The 18870-nt window shown below is 42.5% G+C and overlaps 1 protein-coding gene across 34 annotated transcripts in view; it reads left to right on the top strand.

Annotated features, from left to right (window-relative positions):
* MAGI1 (membrane associated guanylate kinase, WW and PDZ domain containing 1) overlaps positions 1–18870 on the top strand; it is a 327842-nt gene that overhangs the window by 184876 nt on the left and 124096 nt on the right. The window lies entirely within an intron of this gene.

The raw sequence follows: 18870 nt of genomic DNA on the forward strand, positions 1-18870 counted from the left end.
CAGTTCCTGTATTCAAAGCTTCTCTAGCTTAAAGTTTTATTAAAAAAGGTCTGTTGGGCTCTGCTTGCAAGCCCATACATCCCACACCACGCTGGCTGTGAGGTCTGATACCATCTCAGTAATTAAGTGCCAGCATCCTCCAACTCAGTGGGTTTAAAAGGCTGTCAGCAGCTTAAATGCCACCTGATATTAAATCTATCAGTCTACTTTTCAACATTGTGCAGCTGACCCCCAGGAACAATGACCATGGCAAGTTATTTGTAGATGGTGCCTGCTGCACCCTCGCTGCTGGGCTGCTTTAATTGCTGATCTCTAATCTTGCTCAAAAAGGTGGCAGTGCAGGAGAAGAAAGGCAGCACTACACTTACAGTGGTTTTTTTTTTTTTTTTTTTTTTTTTTTTTGCCCAGCTGCCATCAGTCCATTCTCTGGGAGATTTTTGATTTTGCAGTTGTGTTCCCTGTGCAGTGGTCAGTGCTCAGACCCTTCCCACATTTCCAGGTGTGGTGATTCCATCACTTCCCCAGGCAGCCTGTTCCAGTGTCTGATCACCCTTTCAGCAAAGAACTTGTTCCTAATGCCTAATTACAGCTACTCATACTCCCCCAAAAATGCAAATAGTGGCATGGATTTATCTCTCTCTGCCTTATTTTCTCCCATTGTAAGCTGAGGGTAATGATATGCTCCTTTTTTAAAGCTCTTTGGGATCTCTGGATGAAAAGCACTATGTAATTATTAAAATGCAGCTTTTATGGTGCTGCCTTTAGAGAGAAGGGGAAAAATATATTCACTTGGCAAAATATTGTGTGGTAGATGCAGCTTTGGAAATCTGACTTTCATTGTTAAAGCTAAAATTAAAAAGGACTGTTCCACTGTGGAGTGTCATACTAAAACCAGGCCTGTGTTGAGGCTGCATAGGAGCTTTGTGTGCCACTGGAAATGTACAAAAAGAAAGAAGAACAAATTGAAACAAAAGAAAGGCTGGTCAAAAATAGAATTAAGTGAAGCCAGGGATGGCTGTGAGTGCCACTTGTGTCTTTGGGACCCAGAGCTGCTTAGGCAATGTAACATCAAGTTCTCAGCAGTGCAGATGCTTCTGGCCACATCATTTCCATGGCCATTAAGTTCAAATGTTTGTCTGTTTCCTGAGATGAAAGGAGTGAGAGCTCTCTCAAAAGAAGAGGCCTGCAAATTCTAAAGCAGCTGTGCTCTATGCAATTTGCCTAGGAATTTTACCTCAAAATGCCATTTTTACCTACTTTGAACAAGGCAGAGGCTGATATGAATGCCTCATTGTTTTGTGTCAAGATTGTATTCCCAGAAAATACCTTTCAAATTATTTATTTTTTGGTAAATACATGTGTATAATTATAGATAAAGGCTAATTTTTGTAGCTGATTTTTGTGCTGTCAAATGGAAGCTGAGTGGTTTAATACCAAAATGGGACTTCACTTCATTTAAATCATGCCTATGTGCTTTTTATGTTTTTTACAATAGATTCAGTAGCTAATCATCACCTAAATTAGCTTTTCTAAATAACAAGCCATATTAGATAATCTAATGGCTTACTTGGAAACTGGGAAGCAAAAATGATACCACATTGAGTCAAGACTGTAATATTGAAGTTAAAAGGAAGGCAGAAAATAATGCCCCATTTGTCTGCCCATGTGCACTCAGCTTTGCTGATGCATTTCCTGATCACCAGAAGACTGGAATGCTTGAAGAATATGACTAATAAATTGAAAATCTAAAAAAAAAAAGTAATGAAAATTAGCAAATATATAATTTTTTTGGGTAGCAACATCCAAAGTGCAGAGTGATATCTTGCTGAAAACACCACAGAGTGTTCTCAATGCTCGGACCTTAATTCCAGTAAAAGCCCACCTGTGTGCACAAAATGAGAAGGAAAAACTCAAGGCATTGTCACCATGAGGGGATCCTCAAAATCAGGGAAAGAAAAAGCTGTGGAAGTCAATGCTTTCATTCTCAAGATCAATAAAAGCAGAGCATTTGGGGGGAAATTCTGCTTTCCAATGCATTAGGCCAAGCTGTTCATGCTCACCATTTATTTTTTTCTTTACAATATCAGATGTAGCAACATCAAACAACAAACAGCTCTGTCCATCACCCACCTGGAGGAAAGTAATGCACTGCAATGCACAGCTCAGTATTCCTATGGTCAGCCACATGATAATGATTTAAATGATCATAAAGCTGTTGTTTTTATAATACAGAACTTTAAAAAAATCCCAGAGAAATTATTTGGTAAGCTTACTAGTTGCCAAACTTTTCAGAATTCTTCTGCTGTGGAAATCTTTAGAAGTTCCTGTAAAATTTGTGTTATTTATTTGTAAGCCCAAGTAAAAATGTTCAACTAAATATGACCTCAATCAGTTAAAACATTTGCAGGTTACAGAACTGTGGCCAAAAGTTCTGCTTTTGCCAAGAAAAATAGTAAATTTGTATGTAGGTCTACATGCAGTTAATTTTTAATGCAGCCAGGTGTCTTTTTGGTGTTTCAAACCTGTCTTTTATTGGGCAGGACATACTGAAAATGGGATAGCTATGGAGAGCTTGTGGAAGCTTGTTTTGGAGTGAACAGAGCTGCAAATTTAGCCCTTAGTATTTTTCCAGTGGCCTTAAAAATGGCTTTTATGTGGAGAATCAAGGGGAGCATGTTGGCTTTATGGCCTTGATGCATTCCAGGTATGAGTTTTCCAGCTGTAAATTGTCTGAATTCTGGTTTTGGAGTTTGAGAGGGAAGAGTTGTGTTTTCTGGAACACACCTGCCTGTGACCTGGCCCCATTGGTGAGCATCAAGTGGGGCTTTGTTGCTTTATTGTGGCTGTGGGTGAAGCCTTGGCAGCAGGAGCAGTTTCAGCTCTGGTGTTGCTCTACAATGAACACTCACCAGCCTTACAGCTCAGTTTAAGCCATTTTCTACCAAATTTCCTGGGTTGCTCCAGGAGATATGAGCATCCTCTGACTTGGGGGTTAATCAGTCACTGGATTTTTAAAGTGTGCTCATCTCTTGGGCTTTGATTTGCTTATTTGTTGTGTTACTTATTGGATGGGAAATGCTTCTTTGAGGTGTACATGCGGTTATTTGTGTAAAGAGCTGCTGCGCTGACCCCTCAGGACAGCACTCCTCACTCTGGAAATGCTTCAGGAATCTGCAGGACACGAGCTAGAGATTTAAAGGAGCAAAGACAGACTCCTCTTGCCTCTCTTGAAACAATTAAGTATCTTGGCTTTGTTTTATAGCATTGCTACATGCAAGCTAGGTCCTGACAAACTTCTGAAAGAATGGGGTTGGATTCTTCCAGTCTTTGAGGCATCCAAATGCTTTAAATATCATCTTACTGTGTTGTTAAATGGGAGTTACAGCCATGGTGGAGGTATTACTGGGTGAAACATTCTCTGCTTGTCTAGAGAGATCAGACTGAATTGTAAGAGTGGTGTTTTCATGTGGCAAAGATTCTTTCTTTTGGATTGTTCTAAACTTGAGTTGTAACAGGAAAAATTCCTCCTGCATCACAAGAGAGGCTGTCTCCCAGTTTAACCTTCTCTGCTGGCATAAATCACTGCAGCTTTTTTTAATGTCAGGTCACAGGCTTGAATAAGCATATTTATTCATATCAAGCCACTGAATATTTTGAGGTTCATCTATGACTAACTGAAAGTCTTTAAAAATAGACCAAACATCAGAAAGCTGTTGAAATGTTTTGTGATATAAAGTCTACTTCAAATAAATTGGATGGTCTCAATGGCCCCTTACAGCTGGTTCATTCTAATGGATTTTTATCCTCTTTTCTTTCCCTGATGAAACCAAATGCAGCTCACCTCAGGCACGAGGTCGGATGAGTGCTTGATGAGATTTGCTAATGTCCCTGGTTATAATAACAGCCATGGGCCCACCTGATGTAAAAGGCCCCCTTTGGACTTATTTCAGGTCACATTATTTGCACATCCAGGTCACCTCCCCTGTGGGGACAGGCTGGGGACTCTCTGACACAGAACTGGGCATCTTACTGTCAACTGTATAAAGAATGAGGTTTGGTACATGGGTAACTGCTGTGGAAAAGCTTCAAATAAAAACAAAGTGATGGGCCACACATCCAGGATGGAACAGCTCTTTAGGTGAGGCTTCCCTTTAATTCAGGGTCTTCCTCAGGATTAAGAATGACAGTTCTCTCCTGAGATGGTGTTGGTTTGGAGATCCCCATTGGGGGGCTTTCAGTTGTTGAGATTGTGGTGCTCGTACTGGGATGCTGCTAAAATAAGGCTTGTGGGAATGGACCTTGGATCTGAGCTCTTTGGTTCTGTGCTTTGCCTTACTAGGAACCAGCACCAGTTCAGCCTACAGTTAATTCACATGGTTGAGGTGCAAGATAGAAAGGAGACACATTCTGAACAGTTTCAGTTGAGGATAAGGGATGGACAGTCCAGGTCCACCAGCCTACAGAGGTGCCAGAAAATTAAGATGTTCTTTTTTGTTTTTCTATTCATTGTAAAGGGATGAAAAGTTTCCTCTGAAGTTCATTTATGCTGTTTTAATGATACGAAGGATTTAGTGGGGCAGACAGTTTGAAGTGGAAACTGAATTCAAGAATGTTGTTGAGTCCTAACTGGGCAAGTAGATTAGGGACCACACATGCAGGCTTGAAAACATTTAATTTTTAAACCTTGTTATGTAAGGGGGCACAAAACAATGTGAAAAACTTGGGGCCACCCTTGCAGCTGGCATAGATCAGTGCAGCACCATGGATTTCAGGGCTGGTTGAGATCCTGGCCTTTAATCTGTCATCAATCTAATAAAATCGAGCTGCTCTAATTACCACCGTGTCAGTCAGAAATATGTTTGTCTGAAATGATAAAGCTGGGTTGGATCCTGGAGCCCACACAAGTCAGCAAACACTGTGCAAATCTGAGTTAAACCATTTGTTTGCCCACTTAAGGAGAGGTTGTCCACGGTCATGGTATGTGTGGAAAGACAGCGGGGGAGTGAGAGGAACAACTGAAACATATGGCCCAAGTGAGCTTTCTCTTTATTCCAATGCATCAGGATGAGACAAGCTGTTGAACCGATGAGAAACCTTCCTTAGATACCATATTTCAAGATTAAAACTGGGAGAAATTCAGTACCAGTGATCTCACATCTATGTTTGACTAAAGGTATAGAAAACCATTACATTGAAAGCAGAGGAAAAAAGCCCCCAGGCCCAGCCTCCCCTAATCCATAATAGCTGCATCATTATGCAAAAGAAAGCAGCAATTTCCCCACCAATGTGTCCATAAATGGAAACCTTATCAATACCTCCAGATGCTCCCTGCCTTTATGACACTATTAAGTTTAATTGCACTGATATAATGGATTTGTGTGGAACAAGGTCTTTTCAGGATCGGGTTTGGGGAGCATGCAGGCACAGGAGAGGGGTCACATACACTGAGATGTGCTCTTCACTGCACCTTAACTTCATTTTGACCTCGTGTTTCTTGAAGGAAAATGTGGAATTGGCATTTTTGCAGTGTGTGTGACCTCTGGAAAGGTCAAGATTAAGAGAACTTTATTGCAGCTGCACTTGCTGCAACTTAACGCTTTTGCAGTGGGAGTTAATTTAGTTTTCAGTAAAGAACATTGGATTAGTATTTAACATGAACATAGGAGTTACAATTCTGAGCTACAATTCTTGGGCCACTTCTCCCCGAGTCAATGGAAAGAGAATTTTAGCTTTAGTTTCAGGATGAGCAGAGACCAACTTCCACTGGGTCTGAAAATCCTAATTTGCGGTGAATCCAGGGAGAATCTTGATGTCTGTTCTTGAAGTCTTGTATCAGCAAAGCCTTTCCACTCCCCCAAACCTAATGTTTGCAGGTTTTATCAGCTGTCTTAGCAGGATAAATTGATCTTGTCCGCTCCCTTGTCATTAATTCATTAATTCCATTCATCTTGTCATTAATTCAAAATATCTGCTTTATTTTCTAAAATGCAGCCACTCACCGGTGTTGATGTATCAGTGAGATTTGACAGCATAAATACAGAAAAAAAAAAAAGCAACACTATTCTTTCTTGCCTCTCCCCCAGAAAACTCAGACACCTACAGGGTTTTCTTATTTCCAAACCAAGATACTGCCTCAGAGCCAGGAATGGAAAAGACACAGATTTTGTCATCTTATAATCTTTTTTTAGCTGCATGTGTAAATAAAGATACCAGCATGACAACCAGTGACTAAGTGCAGCTCACTGTGAGTAACACCAAGAGGCTGTGCCCCAGCTTTGCCTTGGCAGGACCTTCTGAAATGTCCCCAGTGTGAAGGATGCAAAACCCAGAAAAATTGTCATTGTTACAGGGTTGGTATCCCAAGGCAGAGGCAGCAACCTTACTTTCAGTGCAAGGGAACAACAGTAGTGACTGGCTTTGTAGGACATGCAGGGATTTAGGAACACATCTTCCAGTGCCCCAAAGCTGCAGATGCTTGGCAAGATACATGGAAACGCTTTCTTTCTCCCAAATTCTTCTTTGGTTTAAGGTGGTTGGAACTGTTGCTGACATGACAATATCAAAGGAATTGCCCTTCATCTAATACAAAATAAAAGTGAATCTTTTCTATATTTTCTGTATTGAGGGTTTGTATTTTTTTATGTTAATCTTGGAGAGCTTTCGCCTGAGACAGCTTTTTCTCTGCATCATCTATGTCATAGTTATGCTATATTACTTAAGCACTTCTGGAAATGGATGGAGTGCTGGCATTGGCTAACAGCTCTCAACAATCCCAGGGCCATCACCTGCACTTGTGTTCCTCCATCAGGTACTCTGCAGAGTGGTTTTATTGTTTTTCAAAGTTGCCTCTCTGAAGTGATAGTTGCTGTCAGAAATCTGTATCAGTCCTGGTTGAGACTATGTGGATAAATATCATGTATATATTTGTTTTTCCATTATTTTGAAAGATTCTTGAAAGTGTTTCTAGGAAGTGCAGAGATCTCTGCTTTTCTTTCTCTGGGTGAAGTATTCCTTTTTATTACCATAAGAAAATCTTTACCTCTTCTCCATTACTGTGTCATTTAGTCATCATAGGCAGATGAGTTTATCTTCTGAAAAGTGCCTTTAAGATGTTAAAGTGGTAGCATTACAATTTAAAATCCTTCTGACACTGCCTGTTCCACTGGAGTACTAAATCTTGTCTTCAGTGTGAATGGAAATCAAATAAAGCTTTCACTTGCTTGACAATTGTTGCAAAATAGAAGAAAATGTTCAGGCTTTCATATAGTAATGACTGTGTCATCTCAGTGCAGTTCAAAGAGCAAACCCTTTTATGCACACAGACAACGTTTACTTTTGAGATCCATTGCTATTTCCTAGCCTTTTCTGGCAAAAAAAAATTAACAAAGGATTTTGTAGTTACCATGCCATTTGCCACAGTGTCACTTAAATGATCTTGCTCATTCGCATCCTGAAAAAGGAAAGAAAACTACATTGTCAAAAAACCCCAAAACGTTGGGAACAGATAGACCAGAAACAAACTGAGAAGCATGGAAGGGTTTGGGGTTTTTTTTTGTCTTCTGTGCATGGTGGTATAGCTGACATCTGCATAGTGCCATGTAGGAGGGAAGAAAGAAATGGTTTATCAGTAGTTCCATCTCCAAAGTACCAAAGAGTGAAAAAAAGGGAAAATGAAAGCAGGGGAAGCAAGAGCTTCACAAAAGCAAAATCTCTCTCTTGCATCAGAGGCTTGAAAACAGGAAAATGTCATGGTTGAAAGGCAGGCATCAGGGTTGAAAGTGTCATGTGTGCTTTTTCTTCAGGTAGACAAAAAGCTAATAAATCTGCATACTCATTACTTCTGTAATATGCACTGATGGAGAGGGGATGATAAAATTCTTTACGGTTTTTTCTTCTGTAGTTTCTGAAATCTGGGTTTCCACGGGGTGTTGTGTATGTACAGGTAATCAATGCTGCAAACAGCCCAGGCCATGCTCTCTGGTAACAGAGGAACAACTGCCTGCTATGATTTGCCTGTTTAATTATCACTTTCATCATGGGTGCTCAGCATTTGTAATGGCAATTGATACAGTCATCAAGGCATAACGAGGAATCATTGAGTAGCATGAAATTCATCACATTTATTTAGCCTTTGTGACCCTTGGAGAAAAAAAAAAAGAATTAAATCTGTTTTCTTAATGAGTTATTGTATCCATGAGAGTTAAGGTAAAGCTGGATAAGAGGACATGACTTCTGACATGAGATGCAGTTTTGTCTCACCCTCTCTGCCAGGACAGAGCCAACCTAGTCAGGCATGCAATGGGTATTTTATGGGGGGTGTGTGTGAACTGAAGGGATTTCTTAAGAGTTTCCACCCTCTGTGTGCCATGGGAATAAATAGGGGCTGCTGAGCCTGCTCAGATTTTGGGACAAACTGACAATTTTCAAACCCAAAGGAAGGTCTCTTGCCTTCTGCCTCTGCTTGTCATCCTTGCGAGGCTGAGCTTCTGCTCTTGCTTCATCTGCACACATTTTAATCATCTACATCCCACTCCCACCAACTGTGGGATCTGCCTGTGCCTTTGAGCAGGACTTGTGGCAGCTGGCTGCCTTCTCTCCAAGGAGTCTGCAGTCAGTCCTGCAGGTTGGTTCTTCTGTTCCTGTCAATCCCACTTGTGTAAATCCAGACCAGACTGTGGTTTTCAATGTGCTGTAGAGACCACTGACCTCTCAAGCTTCTGTTAGCAGATTCTGGGCTTCAGGTTCCAAAAAAATGAAAATATCTCTTTGGGAATTAATACAAGAGTCAGAATGAATCCATGTCTGTGTGTCCTTTCCCATTTTTCCACTGCCTGAGTCAATTATCCCTGTGGTTGCATGGTGTATTTGTTGTTACTCATGTGGGGTAACCCATGACAATTTGTTTTTTAAACTTCAGCAAGGATATTGTTTTCCTTCGAGCCATTTCAAGATCTCTTCACAGAAACAAAAAATAAAATGAAGAGGTCAATTCCTACAGCAGTTATTTTGTAGTAGCTCTGTTGGATAAAACTGATTACTTACATGGCCAGTGAACTTGCGTTGCTTGTTTGACTTGGGTTGCATTGTATGAACTGAAACAGAAACCACATCCAGGCTGCTTTGGAGTGGAAGAATTCTGCTATCAGTTCAATCTGTTTTCCTTGTTGTTGTTTCCATGTAATGAAAAGATAAATATGCAAACATATTTACTTCATTAATTTTAAACAGTGCCAGGAAAAAGGCTCTGTCTAGGGATTGTGGAAAAATATTGTGAAAATTAGCTCTACATATTTTGCTTTCAGTCAACTCTGTTAATTAGGATCAAAGTACTGCAATTTTTAAAAGTTCTCACTGTTCCTTCCCACACATTTTCATATTTCAAGAAGATGCAGTTAACTAAGTCTGAGACTGTCAGTGACGCCCATGGGAATGAGGGTTCATGTACTAATAGCTGGGTACCAGCATCCCTGAGGCCTTTGAAAATGCCAGGATTAGCGGTGCAGGGAGGTCAGATGGGGTTGCCTGTCCCTTGGGTGGCCTCTGGGATGGAAATGGGGCAACTGCTTCCCCACCCATCCTCACTGCAGGGTGTTTGTGTGTGGTTTCATCTTCACCCTGGTAAGACAAGTGCTGTGAGGAAGCTGCTTTTACAGGTGTGAAACATCTCTTTTTTTGCATCAAAATGAGCAATTGGGTACTTGCAGGAGGAGGGAAAAAAAGGGGAAATAAATTGGGTTGGTACAAGGTACTGGTAGATTGTGGTTTTCCAAATGAGCTCAGTACCAAATGAAGTTTGAAAAGGAAACTGGGACACAGAAAGGTGATGTCCAGTCTCCCAAACCCTCTGCAGGCCATGGTCACACCAGAGCCATCCCGTATAGGAGGTGCCCGTGCTGTTTCATGTGCCTTTCCTCTCAAGCAGGAACACATTTCAATTTTAAGCAAGCACATAGTTATAAAAGGATGTTGAGTCAGCTTAAAAATCGTGCTGAGATAAATAATTTACCTTTATTGGCACTGATAACACCTAAAATTCTAAATACTATTTTTCCCTGTGTTTCAAGGGGGATTCATGACAATAATTTATGTTGCTGTGTTGCTTTTTCTCAGTTCAGTTGCAAGGGTTTTTAGTTTTGTGCTTTGATATATATTTTACTTCCCAGTTATTGTGCATTGAAAGATCACAGCATTTGCCTTTAAAACATTGTGTGAACTGCTCTGGGTTCACTGCTGGATCTCCAGCATTGGCCTGTTAAGAGTTTCAATGTTTAAATGCAAATGGTAGGTAACTGTTTATAAATCTGACAAGCACCTATACAATGGGCATAGATCTGCCCTGATTTAATCACACTGGAGAAGTGGCAGGAGGTTTATTTTGCCCCCTCTGCAGAAGTGTCAGCCCTCTTCCCCCTGCTGAGAAGCCCTTGGCACTTTGCTGGTCCATTCTCAGTGAGAGCAGCCTTGCCTTGTGATTCCCAAGGGCTGGGTGAGTAATGGCACACATCAAACACATGTTTTCCCAACCCAGTGACTGACAGCAGCACATCAGGATGGGTCATGGCTGAAGGATTGCTGCTGCTTAGCTCCAGGTGCCTTGGAGCAGGAATCAGCCTCATTATTCTTTGTTACTACAGCATCTTCCTGAGAGTGGTCCTGGTCTGCAGCCTGGCTTTAAAACAAATCCTGCTGCAGGCTCTCACTGCTCCTGACTCCCTTCCTTGGCTGGGAAATGCACGGGGCTGCACCTCACCAGAGGAGGGACAGGCTGGCCAGAATGGCCTTCTGCAATCCAGGCAATGCAAATTCTGCCTTTGGTGCCAGGAATTGTCTTTTTTTGCATCTCTTGAAACTTCAGTTTGTGTTCCACGTCCCAGATGGGTGACAGTATTGTCCCTGCCTTTCCTGGGACTCTTGCTGGTGATCTAATCTGGCTGGACATGCATAGCAGCCACCAGCCTTCCCTTGTTCTTGCTTCTCACAACCATCCTGGCTGCAGCTGCTGATACAAAGCACTGTTGTGTCTTGTTTTTTTTTTGGGGAGGGGATGTGGAGTGTCTAGTGGCTCAACAGGGAGATGATTTCCTTGCAAAGTGCTGAGCTATTCAGGTAACTTTTAAGTAAAATTCAAAATGAATCCGTTTCTGTCATTGGGTGCAGTCTAATGGGAGGCTGGTGTGTGGCATTAATCCTGGCAGACTTGTGCAGTGAGGCTGGGATGCATTTGTATGCAGGCAGAGGATTTCTAGGTGCAGGAGGAGATTGGAGGCTGATTCCAGATGCATTATAAGCAGCAGGCCATGTGTGCATGCCTCCATCCCCATCCCTGCATTCTCCTGGGTGGTGAGCACGGCCAGGGCTCCCCAGCACAGACACAGCCCCAGCTGCGGGAGCCACAGGTCCAAATCCCAGCCTTGTTTGGCTGCTTAATTCTCAGAAAATAACCTCCCTTCCTCTGTGTCCCTTTGTGCTTGTCTTTTTTAAACAAGTAGGAATGCTGCTGTTTGGTTCTTGTATATTGAATTCCCGACCCTGTGCTCTATTTAAGGGCTGACTATTACTTGTTACTTCACCAAAGTGCAAACAAAAAGAATGAGCTCTATTTAGTCCTTGATGTTTGGTTGGAGAACTGGGGGAAATTACCTTTAGGTTGAAGCAATAAAAGAAAGAATAAACATATATTGCATTTCCTAGCTAATAAAAATTAGATATGTGGTTTCCAATCCTCAGCCTGATCTCCCTTGCATTCCAATTAATACGAATAGCTTCTATCACAGAATATTAATTTAAGGCAGAGTTAAAAGAACTAGTTTCAGGCAGGTCATCTGTCTGTCTGCAGTAGCATGGGGTGGGTGGTGTCTTGTGCTCTCTGAGCAGCTCAGGTGTGCTGAGCTGCAGTGGGCAATGGCTGGAGGGCATGGGAGCCCCCAAATGGGCAATGGCCAGTGGGGCTGGGGGGCATGGGAGTCCCCAGATCTGGGGCAGGGAGAGGGGACATAAGAGAAGGGCTGGCAGCTGAGGTGGCAGGTTTGGGTGGGCCACAGAGCACACAGGAGCTGCAGAACCTCAGAGCTGCTGACAGGAAATGTCCTTTGGCTCCAGTGTGCCATTTGTACACACATCTCAGGTTTGCAAAGTTCAGTCCTTGGCAGAGACATGCAGAAAGCCTGGGGACATTGGATCCTGAACCTGTGCTGGAAACCCTGGATTTGAGTGGACTTCATGAGCAAGGCGTGGAGTTGTAGCCATCAGCTGGGAACAAGGAATTGAGGAGGGGGGCAGTGAAAGGGCTCTCTAAGGGGTCTGTGCTCAGGGGAATGTCCTCACTCCTGTGCAAAGGGTCTCAAAAAGCTGCTGAGGAGGAGAGATTCTCCCTGGCTGAGGAAATTCATGGGGCTTTCAGCAGTGCAGCTTGGAGGCTGCAGTGTTTGTGGGAAGAGGGCTGGCTCCCACCTGGCAAGAGTGAGCCAAACTCCCACTTGTTGTAGGGCTGAAAGGACAGAATATGCTGTAATGGATCACAAGGATTGCAAGCTGCTCTATTATTATTACTATTATTGTTATTGTAAAATAATAATAATAATAATAATAATAATAATAATAATAATAATAATAGTAGTAGTTTATGTTGTTCATTGAGGCCTGTGCAGATGAGTAGTTTGCTGCAGGTGTCCTCGACTTACAAGAAGCATCCTGCCAGTCTAAAATGAGTGGGATTGTGGAGCTGGTCTGACTGGGCAGCTCACCTGGGCAGATTGGATCTGAATTGTGATCTGAATTGTGCTGGTTTGGGTTTAAGTCTAGTCCATTACAGTGCATCTTTGCAGTTAAAATTAATAGCTGAAAATGGAGTGAATTGCATCAAGTGGGTCCTTGGATGTCAATCAGCTGCATGCCTGAGTCTGGCTCATGTTAGCAGTGTATCAGGAGGGAGGTGGCATTCCCATGGGTCCGTGGATGGAAGAGCTTCTAGTGTGTGACAAAGTGAGTTGTGGCTGCCACTTTCTAAATGCTTGTTTTATTCTTCTGTTTGTTTATTTTTAAAGAAGACAGGAAGGTGGGGGAGGATTGAGGACAGCTTTGTATTCCTCCTGTATTTGTCAGCTCCTGTCTTTCTAAAAATGTCAGATTTAAATTTTACTGTCTCAGTATTGCAGAAAAAAATTATCCCTGATCATTTTGTCTCCTTGTTTCCCCTAGAGTTTGCATCACCTAGTTTTTGTTTCAAATCATCCTTTAGGCCAGTAAAGAAATATCAAGGAGCAGAATTGCAGCTGTGGTAAATCTGCACAGCTCCCTCAGTGGGGAGCAGCCAGGTACTGGGCTGTTACTGGGACTGGTGCATGCATCCATATCCTGCCAGGCCATGAATCCAGAGATAATTTTCCAGTCCTAGAACACCAAATCAGTGGTAGGAAGTGATGTAAGGCACAGGAAAGCACAAACCTCCCTCCACTGCAGACATTTATAGAAGTTCCCCTGGGGTCTCGAGGGCTCCAGGGAATGGTCTCTTGGCTCTGTGCTTCTTTACTCTCATGCTCTCCTGAACATTTCCAGTGTTTCCACCTTCTCCTGTCCAAAATCAGCATTGCTGTGCTTAGCACTCAGCTTTTTCAAAGTAACAGCCCAGTTGCTTATGATCCATCCCCTTTTGGTCCATCTCAGCCCAGATGCTTTTCCCCCACACTTGCACAAACCTGTGTGGCTCCCTCCTCCCTCCCTGAACCTCAATGGCATCACTTTACACACAAGTATCAATTTCTGCATTGCTGGTGTCAGTTTTCCTCATGTTAAAGAAATGTTAAGCACCATTAACATAATCATACATGTCACTGGCACTGAACATACCTTCAGAGGTGCCTCAGTGAGTGCAATGTGAGCTGCCCTCCAGCTATGCAGAACAAAAGGTGGTGTGTTAACAATATTAATGGCTGCACAAACCAGTGCAGATGAAATCAGGCTTGCTTTTAATCAGTCTTCAGGGGTTTCATGTGCTGAGGCTATTTGTTTATAGTGGAGGCCAGGTTGTGCCAGAATCTATTAAGCACAGGGAAAATGATCAGTCCATTTTTTTTGCTCATTCCTAATGTGAGAAAAGGACACACTCCATGGCAGGGAAACAACCTGAAATGACACTTTACAGAGCATCTCTTGGTCTGAGTGAGGCTGGGATACAGCGATAAACACCGTGACAAATCTGTAAAAGATCCTTTTAACATCAGTGATTCTACTTACATCTATAAGCATCAAAGCTGAATGGGTTCTCTGGGGGAGTCCTCAACCTCTTCAGGGGGCTCTGTCTAGTAAGGGCAAGAAAGGGATTGTCAGGTACAGATAAATACAGCATCCCATCTTTGCTTGTGGTTGATATATTGGTAAAATATAAGTCATTCACCACTTACCTGGGTGAAACACTTCTGTGATTCAATACAAAAAGCAATGTTTCCATTAATAGAAAGTTAAATTCATTAGGAGGGTTGTTTTCTTTCTGTTCTGTGAATATTTGAAGTGTCATTTCCTATATATCAACTCTTAACTGTGATACTTTTATGGCATGGGGGATGCATTTTAAACATTATTTTTATTATACAAGTCCACAGAGAAGTTTAAAAATGAGAAGTTTATTATGGTAACACTGCAAGAATTTTCATGTTTCTGCTCCTGCAAAACAAACAAAATTCATAGTGGAATGTAGAAGTGTACCAGACTCCAAGTCAAAGTTTCATATTGATATTTTTCAAAACTAGACATTTTCAATATATATATTCAGTATATTTCCATTTTTTCTGTTTAAAAATGTTGTTCAGATAAGCTACAATATGTGCTTCCAGACATTGTATGTAAGAGCAAGAAGGAATATCAGAACAGTGTGGGTTGGGTTTTGTTTTGTTTGTTGCTTGGGGTTTTTTAAGCTGATAATAGTTCTGCAGTTTTATCTGCCTGCGCTCAGTACCAGAGGAACTAATTGAAATTTTAGGCCTGGTATTATACAGTGCAGATTAAATATCTGTTCCTAAAATCAATGACCATGAAGAAAATTCAGTGCATAATAATGCACATAGTTGATTACAGTTTGCAGACAACAGTGAATGTTGCTGTTTAGAATTGTGCCCTCTTCATGTACCTTTGTGTAATACTCTGAAAAAAGCCAGATTTGCTCTCCAAGGACACACACCCACGTGTTCCTTGCTTAGCAGGGGCAGATGTCAAGGACCAGGTTACAGGTGAAGCAATGAACTGAGCTCTTTGTACTACACTGATCAGGCTTTTACATTATTTCTTCCCCTCCTGTCTGCCTGAAATATATAAACATAGCAAAGTAAGTGTCAAATTAGAGTCTGAGAGAAGTTGGAAATCACCCAGTTGTGCTTCCAGCCAACTTCAGAGAGTGAGGTTGGTTTTTTTTTCTTCCTTTTGCAACACAGAATCTTGTGGATATGGGCTCCAACTGTTTCTCTGAAGTTAAGTTTTTAGGCTGTTTTAAGATTGCCTCTGTGCTTTTCTCCCCCCTTTGTTTCTTTCCACGGAGTCTTGGGCAGCTCCAGGACTACCCGGTGATCATTAGCATTTCAGCAGGAGACAATGGATGGAGAGGCACATATGTCACCTGTTCCGCGGTGACACTGCAGCCCTCCCTGCCCTGCGGGGTGCTTCAGGGATGCTGAGCATCAGGGGGTTGAGATTCCTGGAGAGAAAGATCTGGGGATTTTTCTTAAGAGCTAAATTGCATTCCCTTAACAAGTGATCAAATATGCAGGAAGAAAAAGATCTTATAAATGTCTTTATCCTGCTAAAAATTATTTTTTTAAGAAATACTAAGTTAAATCCTAGGAATACACTAAGATGTCTTTCACAAATCAAATGTGACAGCAAAGAATGGACTTCACATATTCAAGGTGATGAATTGGACTTTTTTTTTCCCTAATGTTCCACATCCTACTGCCTTTAAGGACAATGACAAACCCCTATTGACTACAAGGGGAAACTGTTTGGCTTTTTATCAGGGCTAAATTCTAATTAAGCCTGAAAAAATAGATCTTCAGCCAACTATACTTTACCATGCCAGTATCACATCTGGCCTGCATATCTTTACATTGTGCATATTCAATCTCCTGCTGCTGCTGGAATTTTCACGGCCTTTGCCCCGTGCTATGGGCACCTGGAGTTGCTCTGAGATGCTGAGCAGTGGATCTTGCTGAAAAGGTGTGGAAAGGTGAGGATGTTCACACTCTGGAGAGGTGCCAGTTGATCACCAGGGGGGCTGCAGCATCCTTCACCTTTCTCACACATTGATTCTGCTCATATGTGGGAAGTCCTTCCTTTCCACATTTTTACTCCTTGGGACTAAAGCTGTCCCCCACCACCCTTGGGTGGATGTTCCCCACCTTTCCCAGAGCGTGAGCAGCAGCTGTAGCTGTGGCGGCAGCATGGACTGCCCTTCCCTGGCTGGTGGATCACACTTCCCTGTGGGATCAGGGACAGTGACGTGCAGAGCTTATTAAATGCTCTGTAATGCTGTTAAAAATAGGTTAGAAACTGTTGTAAAATAGCTGATAGGTTGTTAAGCATGTACTGTTAGTTTGGTTATTATACTGTAAAAGGGGTTAAAAGGGTAGTTATAAGAAATAGGGTACTCAAGGTACCATAATACACCTAAGTAAAGTGCACCACGAGCCAGCCTGGACAAAACTGTAATGGCCCAATCAAGGCCTAAAACCTTGATGCAAATGAAGGATCAAAACAGGAACTAATCCAAAGGGACAAAAAACAGGATAAAAAGGGACTTCTGACCCACTGAAGTCATGCCCCTCCATCTGGGACATCGGGGACATCTCTGCATTGTAGCATCCTCGACAGGAATGGTCCTGCTCAGCCCCCTTGCTTTAGGCCTTTCTCTTTTTTTTGTAATATCAGCTGAAATCACTTCAGTACTGGGAGCCTGCTCCCGTTTTTATCACTGCAGTCCTGAAGTGACTTCAATCCCGCCTCCTGCTTCCTCTCACCTTTCAGGCAAGAGAGGTAATGAGTGAGCAGAGATGAGCAGAGGGGCAGTACCAAACCTTTGTGTTCAGACAGGGGCAAATTAAAGATAACAATGCATTGCTGAGGCTGGAAATTGCAGGCAGGCAGAAGAACAGCGTTACCTTTCCCCATTGTCAAAGACACTGCTCGCTCCCTGCTCACCCAGCTCATGGGTTTTTGGATTCAGTTCTTCCCCTGACTTTGAAATTAATTTATAACCCATTCCAAGAGTTTTCCTTTGTTGAGATGTTTCTTACTTCCTACAGTCAAATTTGGATGGTGGCCCCGATTAAAGTATCATTTGCTTTTGGGTATTGCCAGCCTCACAACATTAGAAAGGTGGGAATAGCACAGGAAGCATGAGGTTTGTTTCTTTGTTATTCTTTTTCCTTCCTCAGCCTTTTATTGGCTTTTCTCTTTTCTTAAGCCTCTGAGGAATTTCGGGAGTAAGTTCAAACTTCTCTCTCAGAGCCATAAAGTTCCTTTCCCATTTCAGAAAAGGAAGGAGAATTTATGGAGTTTTGTGGTTTGTGTGTGATGGCTGCAGGAGCTGGTGCTGTGATGCCATGGTGGGTTTCTGTTCCAGGGCTGGATGATCCTGCTTCTCTTCTGGTGTCAAACACCTGAGCAGTGCTCACCTCTGGCTTATATGGGTGGGGTACAGGAGCTTTCCAAAGCTGAACCGGTTCAAACTGCTCCAAACCACTCCAAAATGGTTCAAACCAGTCCAAACTGCTTCAAAATGGTCCAGACCTGGCCAAACTGGTCCCGACAGAAACCTGTTTAAACCCTTTCAGACTAGTCTGAAGTGGTTGGAACCGGTTTGAACTGGTCGGAACCGATTGGAATGTGTTCAAACCAATCTAAACTGGTTCAAACTGGTCAAAACTGGTTGGGACCCTTTCAAACCAGTCTAAACCAGTCCAGACTGGTTGGGACTGGTTTGGACTGCTTTAAACTGGACTGGTTTAAACTGGTTGGAAAGCCAACCCTATCCTGGGCTGCCCAAGGCGTGGTCAGCAGGTGAACAGAGGGGACTCTTCCCCTGTAATCCCCTTTAGAGAGATCCCAGCAGGAGCACTGCGTGCAGCTCTAGAGATTTTTACTGGGGCCTTTGAAACCTCGAGAGGGGAGATTTCACTTGGATATTTAGCAGCATTTTTTGTGATGAGGGTGATGAGTCACTGGCACAGGTGTCCCAGGGAAGCCGTGGTTGACCCATCCCTCAAAGTGTTCAAGGCCAGGCTGGATGAGGTTTTGAGCAACCTGGTCTAGTGGAAAATCTCCCCACTCATTGCACAACTAGATGGTGTTTAAGACCTCTCCCAGCCAAAATCATTCTGTGATTCTAGGATGTGCAAATTCAGCCATACAGTCAACCTTGCCATGGTTTCAGGTTCTAGTGTCTCAGTTTCATGTTCCTCATTTTACATCTACAATACCTCTGTTTACAGTAACACTTGTAAATTTTGAATATCAGCACAATTAGTCTGTATGGCTCCAAGTATCAGCACAATGCTGTGCTTTGCAGGGCTGACTGAGGAGGAAATCTACCCTATCTACTGTGTAGGGCTGTGTGGACAGAAATCTCTGCTTTCCAAATGCTGACATGAAGCAGGCAGCCATCAGGGATCAGCCAGATTGTTTGGAGAACTCTTCCAATTAACTGTGTTACTTCGCAAAGAGAGTTTAGATAACCAAGAGAAGCTGCATTTTATAGGATATATATATATATATATGTGTGAGTTTATTTATAGCTCCATATGCATATTGCTTCCTGTGTTAGAGGGGACAAAGAAGGACACTGTTGGTCCTAAAGATTTATTGGAGTGCAGGAAAGGGCTTAATTCT

Source organism: Zonotrichia albicollis, chromosome 12 (genome assembly GCF_047830755.1).
Source record: "Zonotrichia albicollis isolate bZonAlb1 chromosome 12, bZonAlb1.hap1, whole genome shotgun sequence".
In the NCBI taxonomy this organism is placed as follows: Eukaryota; Metazoa; Chordata; class Aves; order Passeriformes; family Passerellidae; genus Zonotrichia; species Zonotrichia albicollis.